Source organism: Pristiophorus japonicus, chromosome 23, assembly GCF_044704955.1.
Source record: "Pristiophorus japonicus isolate sPriJap1 chromosome 23, sPriJap1.hap1, whole genome shotgun sequence".
NCBI lineage: Eukaryota > Metazoa > Chordata > Chondrichthyes > Pristiophoridae > Pristiophorus > Pristiophorus japonicus.
The window spans coordinates 50,780,894-50,792,096 of record NC_091999.1 but is presented as its reverse complement, the minus strand read 5'-3'; the positions used below and the strand labels follow the sequence as shown (position 1 = coordinate 50,792,096).

Below are 11,203 nucleotides of genomic sequence, written 5' to 3'. Positions count from 1 at the left end.
CCAGGTCTCGTTGCGCCTCCCCTTTTCCTAATCTGTCACCAATCAGATAATAGTCTGTCTCTCTGTTTTTACCACCAAAGTTCATAACCTCACATTTATCCACATTATACTTCATCTGCCATGCATTTGCCCACTCACCTAACCTATCCAAGTCAATCTGCAGCCTCATAGCATCCTCCTCGCAGCTCACGCTGCCACCCAACTTTGTGTCATCCGCAAATTTGGAGATACTACATTTAATCCCCACGTCTAAATCATCAATGTATAATGTAAACAGCTGGGGCCCAGCAAAGAACCTTGCGGGACCACACTAGTAACTGCCTGCCATTATGAAAAGTACCCATTTACTCCTACTCTTTGCTTCTTGTCTGACAACCAGTTCTCAATCCATGTCAGCACACTACCCCCAATCCCATGTGCTTTAACTTTGCACATTAATCTCTTGTGTGGGCCTTGTCGAAAGCATTCTGAAAGTCCAAATATACCACATAAACTGGTTATCCCTTGTCCACTCTACTGGAACCATCCTCAAATAATTCCAGAAGATTTGTCAAGCTTGATTTCCCGATCACAAATCCATGCTGACTTGGGCCAATCATGTCACCTCTTTCCAAATGCGCTGCTATGACATCCTTAATAATTTATTCCATCATTTTACCCACTACTGAGGTCAGGCTGACCGGTCTATAATTCCCTATTTTCTCTCTCCCTCCTTTTTTAAAAAGTGTGGTTACATTGGCTACCCTCCACTCGATAGGAACGGATCCAGAGTCAATGGAATGTTGGAAAATGACTGTCAATGCATCCGCTATTTCCAAGGCCACCGCCATAAGTACTCTGGGATGCAGTCCATCAGGCCCTGGGGATTTATCGGCCTTCAATCCAATCAATTTCCCCAACACAATTTCCCGACTAATAAGGATTTCCTTCAGTTCCTCCTCTTTACTAGACCCTCTGACCGCTTTTATATCCGGAAGGTTGTTTGTGTCCTCCTTAGTGAATACCGAACCAAAGTGCTTGTTCAATCCGTCTGCCATTTCTTTGTTCCCCGTTATGACTTCCCCTAATTCTGACTGCAGGGGACGTACATTTGTCTTTACTGACCTTTTTCTCTTTACATTTCTATAGAAACTTTTGCAATCCGTCTTAATGTTCCCTGCAAACTTCTTCTCGTACTCCATTTTCCCTGCCCTAATCAACCCCTTTGTCCTCCTCTTCTGAGTTCTAAATTTCTCCCAGTCCCCGGGTTCGCTGCTATTTCTGACCAATTTGTATGCCACTTCCTTGACTTTAATACTATCCCTGATTTCCCTTGATAGCCACAGTTGAGCCACCTTCATTTTTTTATTTTTACGCCAGACAGGAATGTACCTTTGTTGTAGTTCATCCATGCAGTCTCTAAATGTCTGCCATTGCCCATCCACAGTCAACCCCTCAAGTATCATTCGCTAATCTATCCTAGCCAATTCATGCGTCATACCTTCAAAGTTACCCTTCTGGGCCATGGTCTCTGAATTAACTGTTTCATTCTCCGTCCGAATGCAGAATTCCATCATATTATGGTCACTCTTCCCCAAGGGGCCTCGCACAACGAGATTGCTAATTAATCTTCTCTCATTACACAACACCCATTCGAAGATGGCCTTCCCCCTAGTTGGTTCCTCGACATATTGGTCTAGAAAACCATCCCTTATGCACTCGAGGAAATCCTCCTCCACCGTATTGCTTCCAGTTTGCTGAGCCCAATCTATGTGCATATTAAATTCACCCATTATAACTGCAGCACCTTTATTGCATGCACCCCTAATTTCCTGTTTGATGCCCTACCCAACATCACAACTACTGTTTGGAGGTCTGTACACAGCTCCCACTAACGTTTTTTGCCCTTTGGTGTTCTGCAGCTCTACCCATATAGATTCCACATCATCCAAGCTAATGTCCTTCCGAACTATTACATTAATCTCCTCTTTAACCAGCAATGCTACCCCACCTACTTTTCCTTTTATTCTACACTTTAATTCAACACGAATTTCCTCCCATTCTGATCAGTGATACCGGATTTTCATCTGTTGAACCTGCAATTTTTTGTTAACTATGTGACAGTCAGAGCCGATAAAGAAATGAAATTGTGAAATGTAGCTGTGTCGCTCGGTCTCTGCCTCTCTCTGACTCACTCTGTCTGACCCGGTTTCTCTGCTTATCTCTGTCTCTCAATCTGTCTCTTTCTCACGGTGTCCACTTCTGTTCCAATGGGATTCTCTCAGATTCTTTGCCTGACTGGCTCTCTCTTTCCCATCATTTCGGTCTGTCCATGTCTTTGCCTGTCTCTAACCTGAGAAGTATTTCCATCATTTTCTGTTTTAGTCTCTATCTCTTTCTATCTGTCTCTCTCCTTGTCACTGTCTTTATCATTGTCTTTCTCTCACTCTTTCCCTCTCTCTCTTAATAGATCACACACACACATCTCTGTATATGTATGTGCTTCAGTCTCTTTCTCACTCAGTGTGCCTCTCCTTCTCAGTCTCACACTTTCTGTCTCTCGTTGTCTCTATCTCGCTGTCTGTCTCTCCCTGTTTGTCGGTTTGCCTCTGCCTCTCAATGTGTCTGTCGACATCTTCTGGTGTCCAGTTCTGTTCACAGCTCAATTCCTGCTCTGACAGAGCTCGTACTCGTTAGTTTCGTGGTGAATATCCCCGCTTGTCACTCTAGGGACTGAAGTTGAATTCCACAACAAAAAGGCAGTTTTTTCAAAATGTAGAATATTACTTCTGTTTCTCGGACGAGATTCATATTAAATAGTTCCAGTGCAAGATAGAACTGTACAAATAGAGGTAGAGGATATTGCCTCTTCCAGATTTTGAGCAAACGGAGTGTTCTTCAGGAGTCTTTGGCCGTCTGCTGCACAGAGATAGATGACTGAGTTTTTTCTGAGCAACGTTTAAAAAGGCAGTGACTCAGTAGTCGTGGCCGAGTGGTTAAGGCGATGGACTAGAAATCCATTGGGTTATCCCTCGCAGGTTCGAATCCTGCCGACTACGATTCTCAGCATTTTTCATTCCATTTCACAATTTAACCAGTTCTCTGCCAAACTGATCATGAGATAGATGGAATAACGTCCCACACTTTTCAACACTGACATTTTTTATTAATCTGCAATATTCGCGATACTTACGGATAGGAAAATGGAAAAATCAGTCAAAGTTGCGACAGTGATTCAGCCTGTCTATCCCTCTATATGTCGAAGGCATCTGTGCATGCCCGTTGGTGCGTGTACATTTTTGGTTATATATGTGTGTGTGTCTCTGTGTCTGTCGATCTCTATATATGTCTCTGTGTATGTGCAACTATCTGTGGAAATAATCACCATGAATTTGGCATGTCCTGGAACTTATAAAAAAGATTAGGAAAAATAATACGGTTGTGATCTTTTGCATCGGCCTTGATTCAGTGGCAGCATTCTCGACTGAATCTGGAGTTTGTGTGTTCAAGTCGCACTCCTGAGACTTGAGCATATAATCTTGGCTAACACTCCAGTGCACCACTTGGGGAATTTTGCATTGTTGAAGCTGTTGACTTTCGGATGAAATGTGAAAGTGAAGCTCCGTCTGCATTCTCGGCTGGATATGAAAGGTCCCAGAGCATTATTCGAAAAAGAATAGGAGAGTTGCCCCCGTGTCAATATTCCTAAAAAATGTTCGTAAATGCTCACTGAAAGCTGATATGCATGTGTTTGTATGTGGGGTTGGGGTTGAAGCCCAGTTTCTCACAGAGACAGAATCCAGGTTCTCACAGAACCAGGATAGCTGAGTGGCTGAGGTGTTGGGATTCTCTCAGACACTTTGTCTGACTGGCTCTCTCTCTCCCATCATTTCGGTCTGTCCATGTCTATGCCTGTCTCTGTTAGTCCAGCCTTTAACCTGATAAGTATTTCCATCATTTTCTGTTTTAGTCTCTATCTCTCTCTCTCTGTCTGTTCCTCTCTTTGTCACTGTCTTTCTCATTTTCTTTCACTCACTCTTACCTTCTCTCTCTAAATAGATCAGACATACACACATCTCTGTATATGTATGTGTTTGAGTCTGTTTCTCACTCAGTCTGCCTCTCCTTCTCAGTCTTACTCTTTCTGTCTCTTGTTGTCTCTAACTCGCTGACTGTCTCTCCCTGCTTGTCGGTTTGTCTCTGTCTCTCAATGTGTCTGTCGTCTTCTCATCGTGTCCAGTTCCATTCACAGCTCGCTTCCTGCTCTGATAGAACTCATGCTCGTTCGTATAGTGCTGAGTATCCCCGCCTGTTTCGCCGGAGACCATGGTTCTACTTCCCGACGCGGTGGCAGCATTTACAAAATGCAGAATTTTACTTGTTTCTTGGTGTTGATTCATATTAAAAAGTTCTAGAGCAATATAGAACAGTACAAATACAGGAAGAGAAGATTGCCTCTTCCAGATTTTTAGCAAACGGAGACTTTTTCCGAATTCTGTGGCCGTCTGCTGCACAGAGATAGATGACTGAGTTTTATCTGAGTAACATTTAATGATGCAGCGAGCCAGTAGTCGTGGCCGAGTGGGTAAGACAAGGGACAAAAAATACATCGGGGTTTCTCTGCGCAGTTTTGAATCCTGCCGACTATGTTTCTCAGCATATTTCATTCTGTTTTACAATTTAACCACGTTACTGCAAAACTGATTCTGAGATAGATGGAGCAACGTCCCACATCTTTCGATGCAGCCGCTGTTTTCTTTCTTTCATTAATCTGCAGTATTCACGATACATACGGATAGAAAAACGCAAAAACCAGCCAAAGTAGCCTCAGTGACCCTGCCTGTCTATCCATCTATTTGTCTACGGCAACCTGTGTATATCTTGATCTGAGTGTCATGGTACATCAGTCATTGAAAGTTGGCATGTAGGTGCAGCAGGCGGTGAAGAAAACAAATGGCATGTTTGCCTTCATAGCTAGGGGATTTGAGTATTGTGCAGGAAGATATTACTGCAGTTGTACAGGGCCTTGGTGAGGTCACACCTGGAATATTGTGTTCAGTTTTGGTCCCCGAATCTGAGGAAGGACGTCCTTGCTATTGAGGGAGTACAGCGAAGGTTCACCAGCATGATTCCCGGGATGGCAGGATTGACATATGAGGAGAGACTGGATCAACTGAGCTGGTACCCACTGGAGTTTAGAAGAATGAGAGGGGATCTCACAGAAACATATAAAATTCTGACGAGGTTGGAAGAATGTTCTCATTGCTGGGGAGTTTGAGACCAAGGATTACAGTCTAAAAATAAGGGGTAAGCCATTTATGACCGAGATGAGGAGAAACTTCTTCACAGAGAGTGGTTAACCTGTGAAATTTTCTACCGCAGAAAGTCGTTGAGGCCAGTTCGTTAGATATATTCAAAAGGGAGTTAGATATGGCTCTTACGGCTAAAGAGATCAAGGGGTATAGAGAGAAAGCAGGAAAGGGGTACTGAGGTTGAATGATGAGCCATGATCTTATTGAATTGTGGTGCAGGCTCGAAGGGCCGAATGGCATATTCCTGCAACTAATTTCTATGTTTCTATGTTGATGCGTGTATATTTTTGGTTATTGTGTGTGCGCGTGTCTGTGTATGTCTATCTGTATGTATGTTTCTGTGTATATGCAACTGTCTGTGGAAATCATCACAATGAATTTGGTACGTCCCGGAACTTTTTAAAACACTTGGGGAAAATAATACGGTTGTGATCTTTGGTATCGGTTTTGATTCAGTGGCTCCATTCTCGACTGAATCAGGAGGTTGTGTGTGGAAGTCTCACTCCTGAGACTTGAACACATCATCTTGGATGACACTCAAATGCAGTATTTGGGGAATTTTGCATTGTTGAAGCTGTTGACCATCGGCTGAAATTTTAAATTGAAACTCCATCTGCACCCTCGGCTGGATGTGAAAGTTCCCAGAGCCTTAGTCGAAAAAGAATTGGAGAGTTGCGCCCGTGTCAATATTACGAAAAATGTTCGTAAATGCACCCTGAAATCCTATGTGTCTGTGTATCGCTGTGGGGGTGGAGCTGAAGCCCAGATTCTCACAGAGGCAGAGTCCAACCACTGACAGGATCAGGACCAGGATGGCCGAGTTGCAAAGTCGTTGGATTTAAGACCTAATGCGTTCTATACTCGTGTGGGTTCAAACCCAACTCCTGGTGATTCATTAATTAAACAGAGATTTTTCCCATCCTGCCTCGTGATACCCGATTTTCATCTGTTGAATTTCCAATTTTCTGCAACTAATTGACATTCTGAGCCGACAATGAAATGAAATTGTGAAATGTATCTGTGTTGCTCGGTCTCTGCCTCTCTCTCTCTTTAGATAGCTGTGAATGTGTTTGAGTGTCTGCCTCTCTCTGACACACTCTCTCTGTCACTATTTCTCTGTTTGTCTCTGTCTCTCAATCTGTCTCTTTCTCACGGTGTCTAGTTCTGTTGCAATGGGATTCTCTCAGACTCTCAGTCTGACTGCCTATCTCTGTACCATTATCTCTGCCTGTCCATGTCTTTGCCTGTCTCTGTTAATCCCTGTCTCTAACCAGATAAGTATTTCCATTATGTTCTGTTTTTGTCTCTATGTCTCTCTCTCTCTATCTGTCTTTCTCTCTATCTGTCGCCCTCTTTGACTCTCTCTTTGTCCCTGTCCTTTTCGCTGTCATTCCATCACTATTTGCCTCCCTCTCTTTATGGAGCACGCAAATACATTATTTGAGCCTTTTTCTCATTCAGTCTGATCCTCCCTTTCAGTCTCAAACTTTCTGTCTCTCTTTGTCTCTAGCTCGCTGTCTGTCTGTCCCCGTTTCCCTGCTTGTCTCTGGTTCTCAATGTGTCTGTCACTTTCTCACGGTGTCCAGTTCTGTTCGAATGGGATTCTCTAAGTCTCTCTGTCTGACTGTCTCACTCTTTCCCATCATGTCTTTCTGTCTTTGTTTCTGCCTATCTGTCTCTCTTTGACTGTCGCTTGTAATTCCTGTCTCTAACCTGCTGAGTATTTCCATCATTTTCTGTATATATCTTTGTCTCTCTCTCGATCTGTCGCTCTCTCTCTATCTGTCTCTCTCCTTGTCACTCTCTTTATCACTGTCTTTCTTTCACTCTTTCCCTCTCTCTCTTTATTGATCACACACACACATCTCTGTATATGTAGGTGTTTGAGTCTTTTTCTCAGAGTCTGCCTGACTTTTCAGTCTCACCTTTTCTGTCTCTCCCTGTTTGTCGGTTTGTCTCTGTCTCTCAATGTGTCTGTCGACTTCTGTTCGCAGCTCGATTACTGCTCTGACACAGCCCGCACCTTCGTCCGTATAGTCGTGATTTTGCTCCCCCGTTATGCAGGAGAACCGGGTTCAATTCCCCGACGAAAAAGCAGTTTTTTCAAAATGTCTAATTTTACTTCTGTTTCTTGGTATAGATTCATATTAAAAAGTTCCAGAACAATACAATACAGTAAAAATACAGCAACAGGAGATTGCCTCTTCCAGATTTTTTGCAAACAGAGACTTTTTCAGGATTCTGTGGCTGTCTGCTGCACAGAGATGGATGACTGAATTTTTTCTGAGTAACATTTAAAGTGCCCGAGACGCAGTAGTTGTGGCCGAGTGGTTAATGCGATGGACTTTAAATTCTTTGGGTTTTTTGCGCTCAGGTTTTAAATCCTGCCGACTGTAATTTTCATTCGATTTTAAAATTTAACCAGGTTTTTGCAAAACTAATCCTGAGATAGGTGGAATAACGTCCCACATCTTTCAACACTGACATCTATTTCTCATTTTTATTAATGGGCAATATTCAGATACATACGGATAGAAAAACGCAAACAACAGCCAAAGTAGCGACAGTGATTCAGCCTGTCTATCCCTCGAGATGTCTAAGGCATCTGTGCATGTCCGTTGGTGCATGTATATTTTTGGTTATGTATGTATGTTTGTCTCTCTGTGTCTGTCTATGTGTATATATGTCTCTGTGTATGTGCAACTGTCTGTGGAAATCATCACCATGAATTTGGTATGTCCTGGAACTTTTTAAAAAGACTTGGGGAAAATAATACGGTTGTGAACTTTGGTATCGGCTTCGGTTCAGTGGCAGCATCCTCGACTGAAAAACGCAAAAGCCAGACAAAGTAGCGACAGTGACCCTGTCTGTCTATCCATCTATTTGTCTAAGGCAACCTGTGTATATCTTGATCTGAGTGTCATGGTACATCAGTCATTGAAAGTTGGCATGTAGGTGCAGCAGGCGGTGAAGAAAACAAATGGCATGTTTGCCTTCATAGCTAGGGGATTTGAGTATTGTGCAGGAAGATATTACTGCAGTTGTACAGGGCCTTGGTGAGGTCACACCTGGAATATTGTGTTCAGTTTTGGTCCCCGAATCTGAGGAAGGACGTCCTTGCTATTGAGGGAGTACAGCGAAGGTTCACCAGCATGATTCCCGGGATGGCAGGATTGACATATGAGGAGAGACTGGATCAACTGGGCTGGTATCCACTGGATGTTTAGAAGAATGAGAGGGGATCTCACAGAAACATATAAAATTCTGACGAGGCTGAAAGAATGTTCTCATTGCTGGGGAGTTTGAGACCAAGGATTACAGACTAAAAATAAGGGGTAAGCCATTTATGACCGAGATGAGGAGAAACTTCTTCACAGAGAGTGGATAACCTGTGAAATTTTCTACCGCAGAAAGTCGTTGAGGCCAGTTCGTTAGATATATTCAAAAGGGAGTTAGATATGGCTCTTACGGCTAAAGAGATCAAGGGGTATAGAGAGAAAGCAGGAAAGGGGTACTGAGGTTGAATGATGAGCCATGATCTTATTGAATGGTGGTGCAGGCTCGAAGGGTCGAATGGCATATTCCTGCAACTAATTTCTATGTTTCTATGTTTATGCGTGTATATTTTTGGTTATTGTGTGTGCGCGTGTCTGTGTATGTCTATCTGTATGTATGTCGCTGAGTATGTGCAACTGTCTGTAGAAATCATCACCATGAATTTGGTATGTCCTGGAAATTTTTAAAAAACTTGGGGAAAATAATACGGTTGTGATCTTTGGTATCGGCCTTGGTTCATTGGCTCCATTCTCGACTGAATCGGGAGGATGTGTGTGTAAGTCCCACTCCTGAGACTTGAGCAGATAATCTTGGATGACACTCAAATGCAGTATTTGGAGAATTTTGCATTGTTGAAGCTGTTGACCATCGGCTGAAATGTTAAATTGAAGCTCCGTCTGCAACCTCGGCTGGATGTGAAAGTTCCCAGAGCATTACACGAAAAAGAATAGGAGAGTTGCGCCCGTGTCAATATTACGAAAAATTTTCGTAAATGCTCACTGAAACCCGATGTGTATGTGTGTATGTTGCTGTGGGGGTGGAGCTGAAGGCCACATTCACACAGAGGCAAAATCCAAACGCTACAAAGACCAGGATGTGCGAGTGGTTAAGGCGTTGGCCTTAAAATTCAATGGGTTTTTCGCACGTGGATTCGCACCCCAATCCTAGAATCTCTTTAATTTAACAGAGATTTTTCCCATCTTGCCCAGTGATCCCGGATTTTCATCTGTTGAATCTGTAACTCTGTGACACTCTGAGCCGATCATGAAATGAAATTGTGAAATGTATCTGTGTATCTCAGTCTCTGCCTTTCTCTCTTTAGAGAGCTGTGTATGTGTTTGTGTGCTTGAGTCTTTGTCTCCCTCAGTCTGCCTCTCTCTGACTCACTCTGTCTGTGCCTGGTTCTCTGTTTGTCTCTGTCTCTCAATCTGTCTCTTTCTCACGGTGTCCAGTTCTGTTCCAATGGGATTCTCTCAGACTCTCTGTCTGACTGTCTCTCTCTTTCCCAAATTCCCTGTCCGTGTCTTTGCCTGTCTCATTTTGTCCTTGTCTCTAATCTGATGCGTATTTCCATCATTTTCTGTTTTTGAAACATCGAAACATAGAAAATAACTGCAGGAGTAGGCCATTAGGCCCTTCGAGCCTGCACCGACATTCAATATGATCATGGCTGATCATTCCTTCAGTTACCCTTTCCTGTTTTTCTCTCCATACCACTTCATGCACTTAACCGTAAGGACCATACCTAACTCCCTCTTGAATATATCCAATGAACTGGCTTCAACAACTCTCTGTGGCAGGGAATTCCACAGGTCCACAACTCTCTGAGTGAAGAGGTTTCTCCTCATATCACTGCTAAATGGCCTACCCCTTATCCTAAGGCTATGTCACCTGGTTCTGGCTTCCCCAACATCGAGAACATTCTTCCCGAATCTAACCTGTGCAGTCCCGTCAGAATCTTATATGATTCTATGCGATCCCCTCTCATCATTCTAAACGCCAGTGATTAAAGGCCTAGTTGATCCAATCTCTCCTCATATGACAGTCCTGCCATCCCTGGAATCAGTCTGGTGAACCTTCGCTACACTCCCTCAACAGCAAGAACGTCCTTCCTCAGACTAGGAGACCAGAACTGAACACAATATTCCAGGTGTGTCGTCACTAAGGCCTTGTACAACTGCAGTAAGATTTCCTGGCTCCTATATTCAAATCCCCTAGCTACGAAGGCCAACATACCATTTGCCTTCTTTACCGCCTGCTGTACCTGCATGCCCACTTTCAGTGACTGATGAACCATAACACCAAGGTCTCATTGCACCTCAACTTTTTCTAGTCTTCCCCCATTCAGATAATATTCTGCCTTCGTGTTTTTGCCCCCAAAATGGATAACCTCACATTTATCCACATTATACTGCATCTGCCATGTATTTGCCCACTCACCTAATCTGTCCAATTCACCCTGCAGCCTCTTAGCGTCCTCCTCACAGCTCGTACCGCCACCCAGTTTAGTGTCATCCGCAAACTTGGAGATATTACACTCTATTCCTTCAACTAAATTGTTCATGTATATTGTAAAGAGCAGGCGTCCCAGCACTGAGCCCTGCGGCACCCCACTAGTCACTTACTGCCAGTCTGAAAAGGACCCGTTTATCCCGATTCTCTGCTTCCTGTCTGCCAACCAGTTCTCTGTCCATGTCAGTACATTAATCCCAATACCATGCACTTTGATTTTGTGCACCAATCTCTTGTGCGGGACCTTGTCAAAAGCCTATTGAAAGTCCAAATACACCACATCCACTGGTTCTCCCTTGTCCACTCTACTCGTTACATCCTCAAAAAATTCCAGAATATTCGTC

At 43.5% G+C, this 11,203-nt stretch overlaps 1 non-coding gene across 1 annotated transcript; it reads left to right on the top strand.

The window, feature by feature from the left end:
* Positions 1 to 2,957: 2,957 nt before the first annotated feature.
* Positions 2,958 to 3,038, top strand: trnas-aga (transfer RNA serine (anticodon AGA)). Its single transcript has one exon. It is a non-coding gene; the product is annotated as a tRNA-Ser (tRNA).
* The last annotated feature ends 8,165 nt before the right edge of the window (positions 3,039 to 11,203 follow it).